The sequence below is a fragment of the Mesoplodon bidens genome (assembly GCF_964165515.1).
Source record: "Mesoplodon bidens genome assembly, chromosome: 1".
NCBI lineage: Eukaryota > Metazoa > Chordata > Mammalia > Artiodactyla > Ziphiidae > Mesoplodon > Mesoplodon bidens.
The window spans coordinates 74,596,318-74,611,669 of record NC_138176.1 but is presented as its reverse complement, the minus strand read 5'-3'; positions in this window follow the sequence as shown (position 1 = coordinate 74,611,669).

Here is a 15,352-nt window from a genome sequence, read left to right as displayed (position 1 = left end):
TCCTTTAGCGGCATCACCTCCTGGCAGGTCCTGAGGAGACCAGGCTCCTGTCAGAGAGAACTGGATCCCACAGTGTTCCAAAGCTAAATCCCCAGTGGCTCCTGAGGAGACCCAGCTTTCGTTAGTGTGGACTCGATCCCTGGTTGTCCCGAAGCCTGGGCCATCAGCATGGACTCAGCCCTGTGTGTCCAGAAGCCAAAGCCCCAGTGGGTCCTGAGGAGATGGGGCTCCTCCTTTAGCTTATTCTTTTTCCATTACTCATTATAAAGAACAAAAATGTAAGTCTGTATGAATTTCCCAAAGGATGATATTCTGAGTATAGGAATCTAGGATGGGCCTGTAACTTAGAGGTGCTTTTCTTTTTGTAAGTTCTTGGATTCTCAGAACTGTGGGATGTACTCTTTTAAACCTCAGGGTACATTGCCGCAAAAACCATTTTGGGAAAAGCATGGTATAAATAATAAATAAATAAAATATCCTTCTAGTTACTAGTCTTTGATATGCCAGGTGTGGTTTAAGGAACTTCTGGTAAATCCTGGATATGGAGCATTAAGGCAGATCTGTTATCTATTATTAGGGCGTAGATATAGGAAGCCCATTTTTAGATGGTTTCCTCCCCCCTGGGTATCTTGAACTAGGTGTTAAAGAGTGGAACATATGTTTTTGATGTAGAAATTCATGAATAAAATGGCCTTTGGGTAAGCCTAGGTATTTTAAACATCTGGTCCTCAAATGCAGAAATCAAATTTCTATTCCTCTTGATGTAAGAACCGTCACGTAGGTGGGGGAAATTCCAAGGCCACAGCAATAGCCTAACTGATCTCATTGTCTTCATTCTGTCTGCATATTATCATATTTTAATATTTTTGTTTTTCTGAAACACAGACATGACTGTTTCTTTCTAATTTAAAACATCATCTTTGATAGTCTTCTGTTTCCTTTAGAATCATGTTCAATTCCCATTACTTGGCTTTTACTGCTTATTTCCTTTCACCCTCTACATCTTCTGCAGCTCTCTGTTTTAAGCAATATGGCTAGCCTATGTATTTTCCTATCTCTGTAATTTTGTTTTTTCTATTTCCCTGCCTAGACTATCTTTTCTTACTCCTGAAATTATATGCATCTTTCAGTATTCAACTCCAATGTCATCCTCTGTGAACTCTAACCCTGAGTTTTTTCCACATCACAATTATCCCCTCTTCTGGCCCTTCAGTAGTTATAACAGCTAGCATTTGCTATTCACATACCAAGAGGTAGGTACTATTATTATATTCCTTTTTAGTTAACAGACCCACACCTGGTAAGTGACAGGACTCAGTTGCAGTGTTTCTCACTCCAGCACTGATACTTTTATCATCTATGATGCAAGCACCTTGTGTGCCTTTTATTATGAAACTTATAACTGACTATTGCATTTTACTTCAAAAAATATTTGCTTTGAGAGTAGAAATTTTACTCATTCACCAACTGTCCCACAATGTCTTGCAGAAGGCCCTTCATCACAATATTTAATAAATAAAAAAGCATGTTTTACACATTCTTTCTGCTTATGCCAGGCAACATTTCAGACTAGCCTAAACAAAAGAAAGAAATCTGTTTAGGCATAATAATACTATAGAAATATTAGGCATGTTTCTGAGCCTAATAGAGAGATCTCAAGAAACTGAAAAGTAAGAAATGAGAAAGGCATCAGAAAATAACACAGCCATGCTCTGACTCTTTCTCTCTAAGGAGTTCCATGGTTTCTTGCGTCCTCTTTTTGAGCACATTCTCTCTCTCTCTTCCTCTTGTTCTCACTCTCTCTCTTACTTTCTGACAGGAAATGGTGATTCCATTCACGCAGTCACATTTTCCCTATGCTCCACTACCAATGATTGACTGACTGGAATTCCGTGTTCCCAATTTCTATTCTTGAAAGAAGAAATCTAAATTTCTTCAAATTTCAGGCAGGTGCTCATCCTTGATCCACCTACATACAGCCAGAGAACAACAAGAGGTACTACCAAAATAACCTCATAGTTGTAGAGACAGTTCTCAGGGAAGGGCGGGAGGACTTAGGCCAAGAAGCAGAAACCTCTAAATAGTATCAACTCCAATAAAGTAATGTTCATATGTTAATAAATTAATGTTTTATTTGCTATGTTTTCCTTGTGTTATTCTGGTAATAATAATCTGCTTTGTTGCTTCTTAATTGAAACTGTGGACAAGAAAAGACAATGAGTTTGAATATTTCAGTTCCAGAGCCCTTAAATCTCATTAAGCAAAACAACAGCAGAAGCATTATGATGTCTTTGTCTTGAGAGAAAAAGTTGTCCATGTTGCCTATATGTTTCAAAATACTTTGTACTTGGTGACTGGGATATTTTTAAAAGTTTAATTATGCAGTGTAATCTATGCTTCTGGTGTTAATAAGTGATAGGATACCATGCAGTGCCGTACTGACTTTTAAGAGGCCTCTACTAATCTTTTGAAGGAACATCTGATCCCTTAAAGAAAAACCCACTTGGATGCAGAGGGCATAAATCCTTCTCAATGTATCTCTCAAGGTTTTATCAAAAAATATGTATAATCTTACTGTCTCTGTCAAGCAGTGAAAAGAAGTTGTTTTTCTCACTGCTTACCTCCTTAGTAAGTTGGTGGTTCCTCATATAAAGGATTTTACCCCCCATTTGGGTAAAGTGTCAGATATTTTCCATCATTTCAGTGGGAACGGCAGCCAGATCACTGCAGAGTGAGCCATGCCAAAGTGAAGGATGTCCAGGAGTGGACCACAAATTGCCTCTCAGGATTTTGTATCATAGTGTATTAATTGAGTGCTGACAGTGTGTTTGCCTCTCTGTTAAGTGAGGGAGAAGAAACGGGCTCAGCTTTTTGTGTTCAAGGTCTGAGTCAGTCAGACACCATAGGGTAGGTTGAAATACTCTGATGGATATATCTCAAGAATGAACTGCTTTACTTTCATGGTATAATTTCTTCTCATGCAATAGGGAAATTATGGTTTAATAGCATTAAAAAAGTTGAAGTTCAGAAAAATTTTGAGAGATGAAAAGTAGTTGCCTAATGAAAAAAAAAAACCCTTTCTTGTCATGTAACTCCTATCTTCTCACCCTCAAAGTGTATACTAGAGTAATTTGGCTTGTTCTATGTGTAGAAGAAAATAACCCTCAGAAATGAATCCAAATTCATTTTAGCTCCCTGGAGATTTGTGGTTCTTCAATATTACTGCAGATTCCTTGCCTATGTGATAGGAGATGAGGTTGGGTAAAAGCCAAACTGAGTCTTCATAATATAACCATGCCTTGCAAATGCCAATTATTCTAATTGGATTACCTCTCCTGTTAACAAGTTCCTTTGCTTTCTTAGACAGTTATGTAGGCAATTCTCCACAAGTTCTTCTAATCTCATATGACCCAGATGTTGTCTGTATAAGGATAAAAATGTGAACAAATCTTGAAAAACTTGACACAACTTTAGATTGTTAGTTTCTTTTGAGTTTCTCAGATAAAAAAATACTTATGACCATCAAGTAATATCATATTACTTCCAAATTTTCTTTGTAGCAAGATCTTTTTTTTATCTCTTGATGCAGAAATTAAAGATATAATTTCTTTTGCAAACAAACTGTTTATCTTCTACAGTGAATCAAACGATTCACAAGTAATTTAAGTTGTGATTGATTTTTTTTTATGGAAACAAAATTTTGGCTGAGATTTTTTTGGTTTTGGCTCAATAGTCATATATTTCTTGTGTACCTATCATGAACTGGGTCTGAACTTGGAGCTAGAGCATATCTTCATTTTATCACCGTGTTTTCCACACTTAACATCTCAATAAACAGACACAATTGCACTCCTAATATACGGCGGCAAACTTAATTCATGGATTTTAAATATCCCTCTTTACTGTAGCTCTAATACAAAACCAACCTATTTCAAGCCATTTTCTTGATCCTTTCTATGATAAAACTGTTCTAGCCAGCAGAGCTGTTGTGGGATTTGAGCTTGTTGTAAGTTGACTAGTATGGATGTCAATCCAAAGGCCACTCAATATAGCAGAGCAGCCCTTGGGATTTGGAACACTTTGGATTCTTCCTCCAAAAGCATCTATAATGAACAGAGTTATTTTGAAAGCATTCCCTGCAGTTCATGCCTAATTCAATCATCTGGGAATAGGAAAGCAGATCCCTCTCAATACACCACTAACTTGGATTTCTGTGGTATTATGCACAATCTTCTCATTTATTTTTACAGCGATAGAGTGGTTTCTGAGCCAAGTTCTGCAGGCGTTTGGAGGAGAAGGAACAGGTTTTAGATGGTTCCAAATTCTTGAGGTGACAACTGATGTTTTTTATTTTCTTGTTCTTCAGAAATGAAAACAAACACACTAAACTATGCACCTTAGATCAGAAGGATGCAATTCTTGACCTCTTGGCTCTTCTTGGCAAAAATCAACTCCTTTGATTCAAGAATGTTTTTTTTCTACCACTGCCCTTTAAATTCTTTGCTTCTCTAGCTTTTTACTAATTTGCTTTATTACACTGAACCAGAACATTAGAAACTTAATTACATAGGAGAAGTAGATTATAAGACCTAGCAACATTAATCATGAAAATAGTATCGATCATCCCCCTTAGCTTTTGCTTAGCAATTTCACAGAAGTGACTGCTTCCTATTAACACCCCTTTTTCCTAGAGAAGGTAATGTAGAAAGGGATTTCGATTTCTGAAGCTTTTGTTAGTTCTCAGATATACGTGCAAGAAATTATTATATGCAAATGAGATTAGTAAGTACATGCTGATTTTTTATGCTGATATTTGTTAAAAAAATACCCTGTTATATAAACAAAAACATCAGTGATCTAACACTTTTCTTTTTATTTATTCACAGTCTTTCCCCCAAATCCTTTTCTCTCTTATTATTATTATTTTTTAATTATTAACTACAACTTTCAGCATTTACTTTATAGTGGAGATAAACTGGTGACAGGGTGCATTTTAGCCCAAGCAAAATATGCATTGACTACATAGCTATTAAAGAGTGAAAATGATGGTAAGAAACGTTTCTCCAAGAAGCCTAAATGAATAAAAATGCCTAGATAAAAAAAAACTTCATCACGAGAAATTCTTGTCCTTCTGTGTAATGAAATCCCATCACATTACTTTCACTGCGACTGTTTTAATGACCTAACAGTGTTAATTTTAACAAGTCAATTCCAAATAGAATGTATCACAAATATTTCTTTCAGCATCTAGCTGAATTAGAGCCATGTAAATGGTATTTTGCAGTATCTAAGAGCAATGTAAGGAGTAGAAAGGGTTTATGTTTCTGTAACAGAACTGAAAATACCAAGAATAAAGAATAAGCTTTGTGGGCTTCCCTGGTGGTGCAATAGTTAAGAATCTACCTGCCAATGTAGGGGACATGGGTTTGAGCCCTGATCCGGGAAGATCCCACATGCTGCGGAGAAACTAAGCCCCTGCGCCACAACTACTGAGACTGCACTCTAGAGCCTGTGAGACACAACTACTGAAGCCTGCACACCTGGAGCCCATGCTCGGCAACAAGAGAAGACACCACAATAAGAAGCCCATGCACTGCAATGAAGAGTAGCCCTCGCACACCGCAACTAGAGAAAGCCCACACACAGCAACAAAGACCCAAAGCAGCCAAAAATAAATAAATAAATTTATTTTTAAAAAAAAAGAATAAGCTTTGTTTCCCAGGAATAACCAACTATGGAGGAAATTTTTACTGCTCTAGGGTTCTATATTATCCAAATATTTTTAGGACAATATCTGGGAATTCTGACATAGTGGAGAAATTAGATGTTGGTATATGGAAAATCACTTCTAAGGCAAAGGGAATGAGAGAAGTCCTTTGACTATTCTTTGTAAATTTAACCTCCTCTCCTATATTTATCTTACTTTTGCCTCCAACTTTGTGGTGCAGCTCCTGAACTGAAAATTGAAATTGCTTTAACTTCATTTACGGATCAGAAACAAATCCTTTGTTTGTTTGTTTGTTTTTATTTCTGAGATATACATTTTAAAGTAATAACTAGAATTATGACTTATAACATTATACCAGAACATATAAGATTTTTAGAAATTTCATGTAATGTCTGAAACATTTATATTAACATATTTCCATCCAAATAACCCAAAGAAAGTTTAGTATTAGTTGATTATTTTTGTTTTTTGTACTGCAGGTTCTTATCAGTCATCAATTTTATACACATCAGTGTATACATGTCAGTTCCAATCGCCCAATTCATCACACCACCATCCCCACCCCACCGCGGTTTTCCCCCCTTGGTGTCCATACGTTTGTTCTCTACATCTGTGTCTCAACTTCTGCCCTGCAAACCGGTTCATCTGTACCATTTTTCTAGGTTCCACATACATGCGTTAATATACGATATTTGTTTTTCTCTTTCTGACTTACTTCACTCTGTATGACAGTCTCTAGATCCATCCACGTCTCAACAAATGACTCAGTTTCTTTCCTTTTTACGGCTGAGTAATATTCCATTGTATATATGTACCACATCTTCTTTATCTATTCGTCTGTCGATGGGCATTTAGGTTGTTTCCATGACCTGGCTATTGTAAATAGTGCTGCAGTGAATATTGGGGTGCATGTGTCTTTTTGAATTACGGTTTTCTCTGGGTATATGCCCAGTAGTGGGATTGCTGGATCATATGGTGATTCAATTTTTAGTTTTTTAAGGAACCTCCATACTGTTCTCCATAGTGGCTGTATCAATTTACATTCCCACCAACAGTGCAAGAGGGTTCCCTATTCTCCACACCCTCTCCAGCATTTGTTGTTTGTAGATTTTCTGATGATGCCCATTCTAACTGGTGTGAGGTGATACCTCATTGTAGTTTTGATTTGCATTTCTCTAATAATTAGTGATGTTGATCAGCTTTTCATGTGCTTCTTGGCCATCTGTATGTATTCTTTGGAGAAATGTCTATTTAGGTCTTCTGCCCATTTTTGGATTGCGTTGTTTGCTTCTTTAATATTGAGCTGCATGAGCTGTTTATATATTTTGGAGATTAATCCTTTGTCCGTTGATTCATTTGCAAATATTCTCTCCCATTCTGAGGGTTGTCTTTTGGTCTTGTTTATGGTTTCCTTTGCTGTGCAAAAGCTTTGAAGTTTCATTAGGTCCCATTTGTTTTTATTTCCATTACTCTAGGACGTGGATCAAAAAAGATCTTGCTGTGATTTATGTCAGAGAGTGTTCTGCCTGTGTTTTCCTCTAAGAGTTTTATAGTATCCGGTCTTACATTTAGGTCTTGAATCCATTTTGAGTTTATTTTTGTGTATGGTGTTAGGGAGTATTCTAATTTCATTCTTTTACATGTAGCTGTTGAGTTTTCCCAGCACCACTTATTGAAGAGACTGTCTTTTCTCCATTGTATATCTTTGCCTCCTTTGTCATAGATTAGTTGACCATAGGTGTGTGGGTTTATCTCTGGGTTTCTGTCTTGTTCCATTGATCTATGTTTCTGTTTTTGTGCCAGTACCATATTATCTTGATTACTGTAGCTTTGTAGTATAGTCTGAAGTCAGGGAGTCTGATTCCTCCAGCTCTGTTTTTTTCCCTCAAGACTGCTTTGGCTCTTCGGGGTCTTTTGTGTCTCCAAACAAATTTTAAGGTGATTTGTTCTAGAGAAAAATCCTTTTAATTTTAGTTTTGAGTTTACAATATGGGAATGCATAAAAATAAAAGATTAATGGAATTAAATTTAACTCTAGAATAAGATAATAAATGTTTGACACATAAATCCCATAACATTAGGTCTCAAGTAGATTCAAAATTAGTTAATAATAGATGTTCAAAATAATAATGATAAGAACAAGGTGAATCAAATTTTATTGTTTTAAGACAATGATTTTGTGCCAGAATTAGCTGGGGCTATCTGAGGCAGTCCTCATATAAATCTATAAGCTTGTTGATGAAGTAAAGTCAGATAAAGGGGATTATACCTCAGATGTTTTGAGATAATCATCGTCTTTAAAGGATAAAGGCCACTAAATAATAACAATCCACCTCTGCCACTCTCTCCCACAAATGCAGGACAATTCTTTTTGAAGCAAAGTTGAAAGCTATTACTGCATCCTCCTGCTTCGCCTGCTGAAGTTCTGGTAGATTTAGAAAACTGGATAAAGAAATGAATGAATAGAACTGTGCCCTAAAACAAAGGATCTGAAAGAACACATGGACCTTCTACCTGATTCTTTCTTGAGATAGACCCCATGTATCCCTATGAACATAACACTTGTCAACCTAACCTTGAGTTAAAATGTCTAAAACCCTGTTATACTTGAAATGGCTCTTCTAAATAATTCCCCCACAAAATATAACCAGAAAAAGCTGTGGCATGTATCTTGGAATCTGCAACCATAAATACCAACGAGAGAGTGATATAATTTTTGTTAAGTGAGTTGTCCTGGTGCCTGGCTTAAAAGAGGACCCAGAGAACTCAGAGGTATCATGTTTCTATTTTCTATGGGATCTCTTCTTCTTTCTTGACCTCTTCAATTTCAGTATCTTTTCTTGAACTGGGCAATAATCAAATTTTGAAAGGCACAGGTCATGCTACCAGTAAAGGGACTCTGCTCCCCTTTTTATTAATGTGACTTTACTCCAATAAGGGGCCCCTGATTACTTGTCAGCTAGAGGTTAAATTTTATTTATCAAATGGTTTTAGCATGTTGAAAAACAAAATGGAATAGGATCCCAGAACTTCATAAAAATGGCACCCAATAGAATCCTGTCAGAGAAAAATTTCAAAGGGTAAATTAGCAAAGTGAATTACACCTTTTATTCCAATGTCTAGGGACACCATAATTCTGTTCTACCATCCAGGAAGGAGGAACTCATATCTCATGTTCAGTCATTCTTGGCTCGGCAGACCATAGTGGAGCTGGTGTTCCTCTATGCTCAAAATCTTGCATTGGTGCTGATTTAGGATGTACTCAGTCTTAGGCTTGGGCCCATACCAGGGAAGATGTAAATTGACACTTCATCTTCCCCTTTTCAAATTTACAGCACTAGCTTTGGTGGGTTTGATGTTGAATTGGTCTTTGGAGGTGAGAAAAGAGAAACATTTATTTGTCTGGAAATAAATTATTAGTCACAGCCTCTCTGTGAAAGGAAGTGTGACTATTTGATATCAAATTCAAGCCACATTAGTATTCTATAGAGAAACAGTTATAAGCTGACTTCTTTATAGGTGTGATATTTGGATATGCTGCGGCCAATGTCTTGAACATTTTTTTATTTCCTCTTTTTATTGCTGAAAAATGAGAAATCAGTAGGTCTCCGTGATCCAAAAACCAAGAGTTGGGGCATACTCAAGCCGGCTACTGTTGAAATGTCGCTTCAACAATCACAATGATTGTAATGATAACTAGTGTTATGTTTTATAGTTTAAAGGTACTTCTAAATAAACTGTGGTACATCCAGACAAGGAAGTATTATTCAGTGCTAAAAAGAAATGAACTATCAAGCCATGAAGAGACATGGAGGAAACTTAAATGCGTATTACTAGATGAAAGAAACCAATCTAAAAAGGTTATATACTGTGTATTTCCCACTATATGACATCCTGGGAAAGGCAAAGCTATGGAGACAATAAAAAGATCGGTGGTTGCTGGAATAAGGGAAGCAGGAGGATGAATAGCTGGAGCACTGAGGATTTTTAGGGCAGTAAAACTATTCTGTAAGATACTACAGTAGTGGCTCCATGTCAGTATACATTTGTCAAAACCCATAGGACATGTGACATAAGAGTGAACCCTAGTCTAAACTATGGTTTAATGATGTGTCAATGTGGGTTCATCAGTTATAGCAAATATACCACTGTAGTGTGGAATGTCAGTAGTGGAGGAGGTTGTATGTGTAGGAACAGAAAATATATGGGAACTATGTACTTTCTGCTTAATTTTTCTGTGAACCTAAAATTGCTCTAAAAAATTATGTTTACTAATTTAAAAAAGTACTTCCTGTATTAATCTTAACAATAATCCTATGGTATGGTTAAAGCATGTTATTTTCACTTTCAACAAATACTGACTGAATGCCTACTTACTCTTCTAGGCACTGGGATCAAGGTAGCAAATGGTCCTTGCCCCATGGAAGTACACAGCTCTGTTGATTTGACTACTGATGAGTTTGACTTAAAATTCAAGCCCAGTTCTTTTAACTCTATACCTGATAGTCTTTCTACTACATTTCACAAGTTCCTTGTGACTGAGTCTCAGTGGGCATAACAGAATATAAAGGATATAAGATAAGGTTAGAGTTAAGTGGTAAGCAAAGCATTCCCAATTAAACAGCATAGGAAAAAGGACATCACAGTATGAGATACTATACCTAGACCGGGGGAAATCACTGTGAACTGTGCAGATACCTAAAAGATGCTGTTTGTAAATATGAAATGTTTAAAATTGAGAAAATTTGCTTTAGGATATGATGGTGCCTTAGAAACAGTCTCGCTGTAGATGAGTTGCATTCACAACTATAGAAAAGAGTGATTTTTGGAAGTATTTCTAGTATTTCCATGGTAGATTTGACTAAAAGTGGTCATTTATAGCTTGGCTATACAATGGATATTTTTTCTTTTGAAAATACATCTTTTCTAATAGCCTATCTGGAAGAAGTTTAAAGGAATGTGTTAATAGATACTTAACTGTATTTTAACAGACATTAGATGTGTTCAAAGGTCTTTTGTCAAAATCGGTCTAGATCTCACTAAGGTTATTTTCAAATACAGAAATTCATTTCATCGACATCATTCCTTTATCATCAAGATCTACCCCTGCTTTGGTTGAATTAAATATTTTTCAAAACCATAATTTAATTATTTTTGAATCATCTATTGAAAAACCCTACCATAAAAATGGAATTAAGTCCAGATTAATTATAATAGAAAAAACAAAAACAAAAACCTTGGCATTTCTTTTGGGTTCCACCCTAGGGTTTTCCAATTTTATCACATTATAAAATAAACTCAATTTCTGTGCTCATTGTTAAGTAACACTGACTTCTAATGTTAGGTGGTAGAAAGAGCTTTGGAGTCAGAGCTGCTTGGGTTTGAATCCTGACTCTGCATTGCCTTCAGGAAATTGCTTTGTTTCTCTGTGAATTCTGTAATTTCACTTTAAAATTGGATTAGTAATAATTGCTCTCTAAGGATTATGTGAGCCCACCAACATAAGGCATGTTCCTTGGTAGAGAGGATTTATCAAGACACAGTTTCTTATTTATTATCACATAAAACCAAGGATAGAATTAGTATTATTTTGGCTTCTCTTGATGATACAGAGATGTTTTTGGTTGTTTGTATATTAGCTTTTTTAGGTTCTCACTGTGATGGTATTTTTATCGTCTCCTAATGCAGGACTTGCTTAGGAAGCTTTGACTTCCTCAGAGATATCACAGAACACTCCTGGCATCACATACTCAGTCTCTGAGCTTGATTGAATTTGCATTTCTGCCTCCTAGAGACAAAGATTCTCTAGAAAGGACTCTTACCACTGAGTCAGAGGCAGGAGGGAGGAAAGAATTAAAGAGGTTTAATAGCAGCTTCTTACCAGATTACTTTCTCTTTTTCTCCTGTTGTTAGTCATTATTGCTCCAAGTTTTTAATTTCATTCCAAGTCTTACTTATTGCCCATGGCTTGCATTTCAGTAGCAGAACAAGTAGTGCTGGGTTTATCGTTATTGTTCTTTTACATAATCCTGCCCTTCTGGCATCTTGCCAAAGGTGCTTATGACTTCACTACAATGCAGACATGTGGTTACTTCACAAAAATCTTAATCAGTTCTCTGGCGTTTTCTTCCTTATTTCCACTGCCATCTTCCTCTCTCTATAATATGCCATATAGCATTCATCATTCACAGGTATCTCTTTACAGGGTTTAGAGCTAAACTCCTGCTTTTTCATATTAACCAGACTATACAATGGCTGAATTTCAAATGTTTAACACATTTTTTTACAGGAAGTAGTTTAATTCTTGGTGAGGCTTAGTCTAAGCATCCACTTATGCTTTTCTTATTTTTGGTAACAAAGAGGAGGGAGCATTCTGAAAATTCAACTTTCTGGAAGTGTGAGCTACAACACAAGCAGAGGACCAAAAAAATTACCAAAAAAAAAAAAATCAGTAGACATCAGTTTTTGTGATTCATATTCATTTTCCCTTCAAATTAAAAGAAAAATTAAGTTTTAGAAATTAAAAAAACTTACAGGAAAGTACAACCAAAGAAGTGTAATAAAATAATCATTCATTTTCCCACAAGCAAGAATGAACCACCATTGACATTGTGCTTCGGTTTCTTCCCATTTTAATTATTTTCTGTCTTAATGAAAAATCACTTTACCATTTTTGTAAAACTGATATTGCTATATGCCCATACTATGACTCCAGACAATGCAGAAAAAGTAAAATTAAAAAGATTGAAAAAAATTCAGTCACTCCCACCACTTGAAAACAAACATCATTAACATTTAGTAAACATCATTACAGACATCTATATATTCACATAATATAGAGAAAAAAGATGGAGAAGGTATAAACACTTTTACAAAAATTAGATCATGTTATTGATACTATTTCTGATAAAAACTGATATATACTTTTTGTTGTTGTTGCGGTACGCGGGCCTCTCACTGTTGTGGCCTCTCCCATTGCGGAGCGCAGGCTCTGGATGTGCAGGCTCAGCGGCTATGGCTCACGGGCCCAGCCGCTCCGCGGCATGTGGGATCCTCCCAGACCGGGGCACGAACCCGCGTCCCCTGCATCAGCAGGTGGACTCCCAACCACCGTGCCACCAGGGAAGCCCTGATATATACTTTGAATTGAATTAAATATAAGACAAGCTGAATTGAAATAAAAAGGAATTAAAATTTCATATTATGGATCTATACACAATATATTTTTACATATATATAGACAAATATATATGTATATCTATCTAAATCTTCATCACAAAACGTATTTTCCCTAAAATATCCTGCAAGGTAAAGAAAATAGATAATGGAAAAATGTGAAGAAGTTGGAGACACTGTTTTTAAATTTTTTAAACTATTTGCTTAAATATTAGATAGTAGTGACTGACTCCCTGCAGTTAAAGTATTACCAAAGTCAGGTTTGGCTGCTCACTGCTTCAAAGCCAAATGCTGGTAGGAAGAGAAAGGTTGCTTTATTCAGGAGGCTGGCAACCTGAGGAGATGGTGGACTCATGTCCCAAAACCAACTCTGAAGATTCTGCTTGACCAAGAAAGTTTTTAAAGGGAGAATCATTTTGGGAGGGAGTTAGAGTCTTCGTTAACTTCCACTATGTGCAGACTTTCTTCTGATTGGTTGGTGGTAAGATAACAGGGCAGTGTTCCAGGAATCGTGTGCTCAGCCTGAAGTCACCATCCCCCACCTGCGTGGGGGCCTTTGTTCCTGCAGAAGAACTCATGATATATGCAGAAGAACAAAGGATGCATTGTTATGAATATTCACTGAGGAGGAACCAGGACCCTGCCCCCACCTTGTTTCTTGACTGCTCCTCCTCTGTTTCTGCATTCCCTCCCTTCCCTGATGAGCAACTGTTTCAGTCTGAGCTTTGGAATTCAGAGATGGTCAAGGAAGCTGAATGAAGCCCATTTCCTGCAAACAAGAAACAGGGGACACGGAAAGGATCTGTACCTGAGAGGGCCCCACAGGGTCCTGCCCCATTTCTAAAGGGATGAGTGTTAACTGATCGCATAGTCAGTTTTCCTAGTTTTACTTCATTGTCCAGGCTCTTAATATCCATTTGTTTCAGTAACCATATTTCTCATAGTATCTTAAAAATTAATTCTGTATTTTTAGCTACTGTCAGGACTTCGTTATTCCTGAGTTATTTATTTTGAGTTTTCTTTTGAGTAGATACATTTGTCAAATAGATTTTTGAAAGGCTCATGGATTATATATTCCTTAAATTCTTTCATATTTGAAAATTTTTGCCTACTTATTGGCCTTATACTTGAATGCCATTTCAATTAAGCACAATATTCATGGATCACACTTTATTTCTAAATTTTATAGATATTACTCTATTATCTATTGGTGTTGAATACTGCTGTGGAAAAGCTTGAGACCAACCTCATTTTTTTCCTTGTAAATGATTTACTTTAAAGCCTGGATGCTTGCAGAATTCTTTCCCTATTCCTTCTTAAAGAATAGAACTTTAGGGCTTCCCTGGTGGTGCAGTGGTTGAGAGTCCGCCTGCCGATGCAGGGGACACGGGCTCGTGCCCCGGTCCGGGAAGATCCCACATGCCGCGGCGCGGCTGGGCCCCTGAGCCATGGCCGCTGAGCCTGTGCGTCCAGAGCCTGTGCTCTGCAATGGGAGAGGCCACAACAGTGAGAGGCCCACGTACCACAAAAAAAAAAAAAAAAAAAGAAAAGAACCTTAGCTAGTGTGTATGTGTGTGTGTGTGTGTGTGTGTGTGTGTGTATACATATATATATATATTTACAGCTAGTATATATGTATCAGTATTGTAATTTCTGGATCATATTGCACTTATTTTTCCAATGGCAAGTTCAATTTTTTCTTCATTCCAGAAAATTTTTCTTTTATTACATCATTAAATAAAAATTTTTTTCCATTTATTGGATTTTTCACTTTGTGGATAACAATTATCCTTAATTTGATCATCTTTGCTTTTCTTATTCATTAATTTCTCTCTAAATGCTATTATCTCTTTTTTTTTCATGTGCATCCTCTGTGATTATCTCAAGCTTTTCCTCCGTGACAATAATTAGCTTTCTAGGTGTGGTAACTATTGAATCGGTTGCTCTTTGAAATCTATTTATAAATTCTAAAATTATTTTGTTTTTGCCCTTAATATTTTATGATTGAGTTTCCCTTTCAATGTCACATGCCGTTCTAATGGTTTATCATTGGTCTTTAAGCTTTTATTGTATTGAATTTATGTTCTTATTAAATAATAAGAAATTTTCTTTTCTTGAGTTATTCTAGTCCACATCCTTAGTCTTTTTACGTCATCTCTTTCTCTATCTTTCTCTCTCTCTCTCTCTCCCTCCCTCCCTCTCTCGTATTTTGTCTGCTGTTTTACAGGGTTTTGTTCATGCTTGAATGGCTTTGTCTAGATATTCAGTTTGCTGTTATATAGAGTGAGTGACTTTTTGATTCTCTTCCAACATTATTTGTGTTTTCCAAACTACATGCTATTGGGGGAAGAGAGGGAAAGCAGAAGAGGAGAGGGAGCATTTAGTCTTTGTTAGAACACCTGGGCTCTGTTCTCTCTGCTGAAATAGTTTGAACTTTCAGGTTATTTC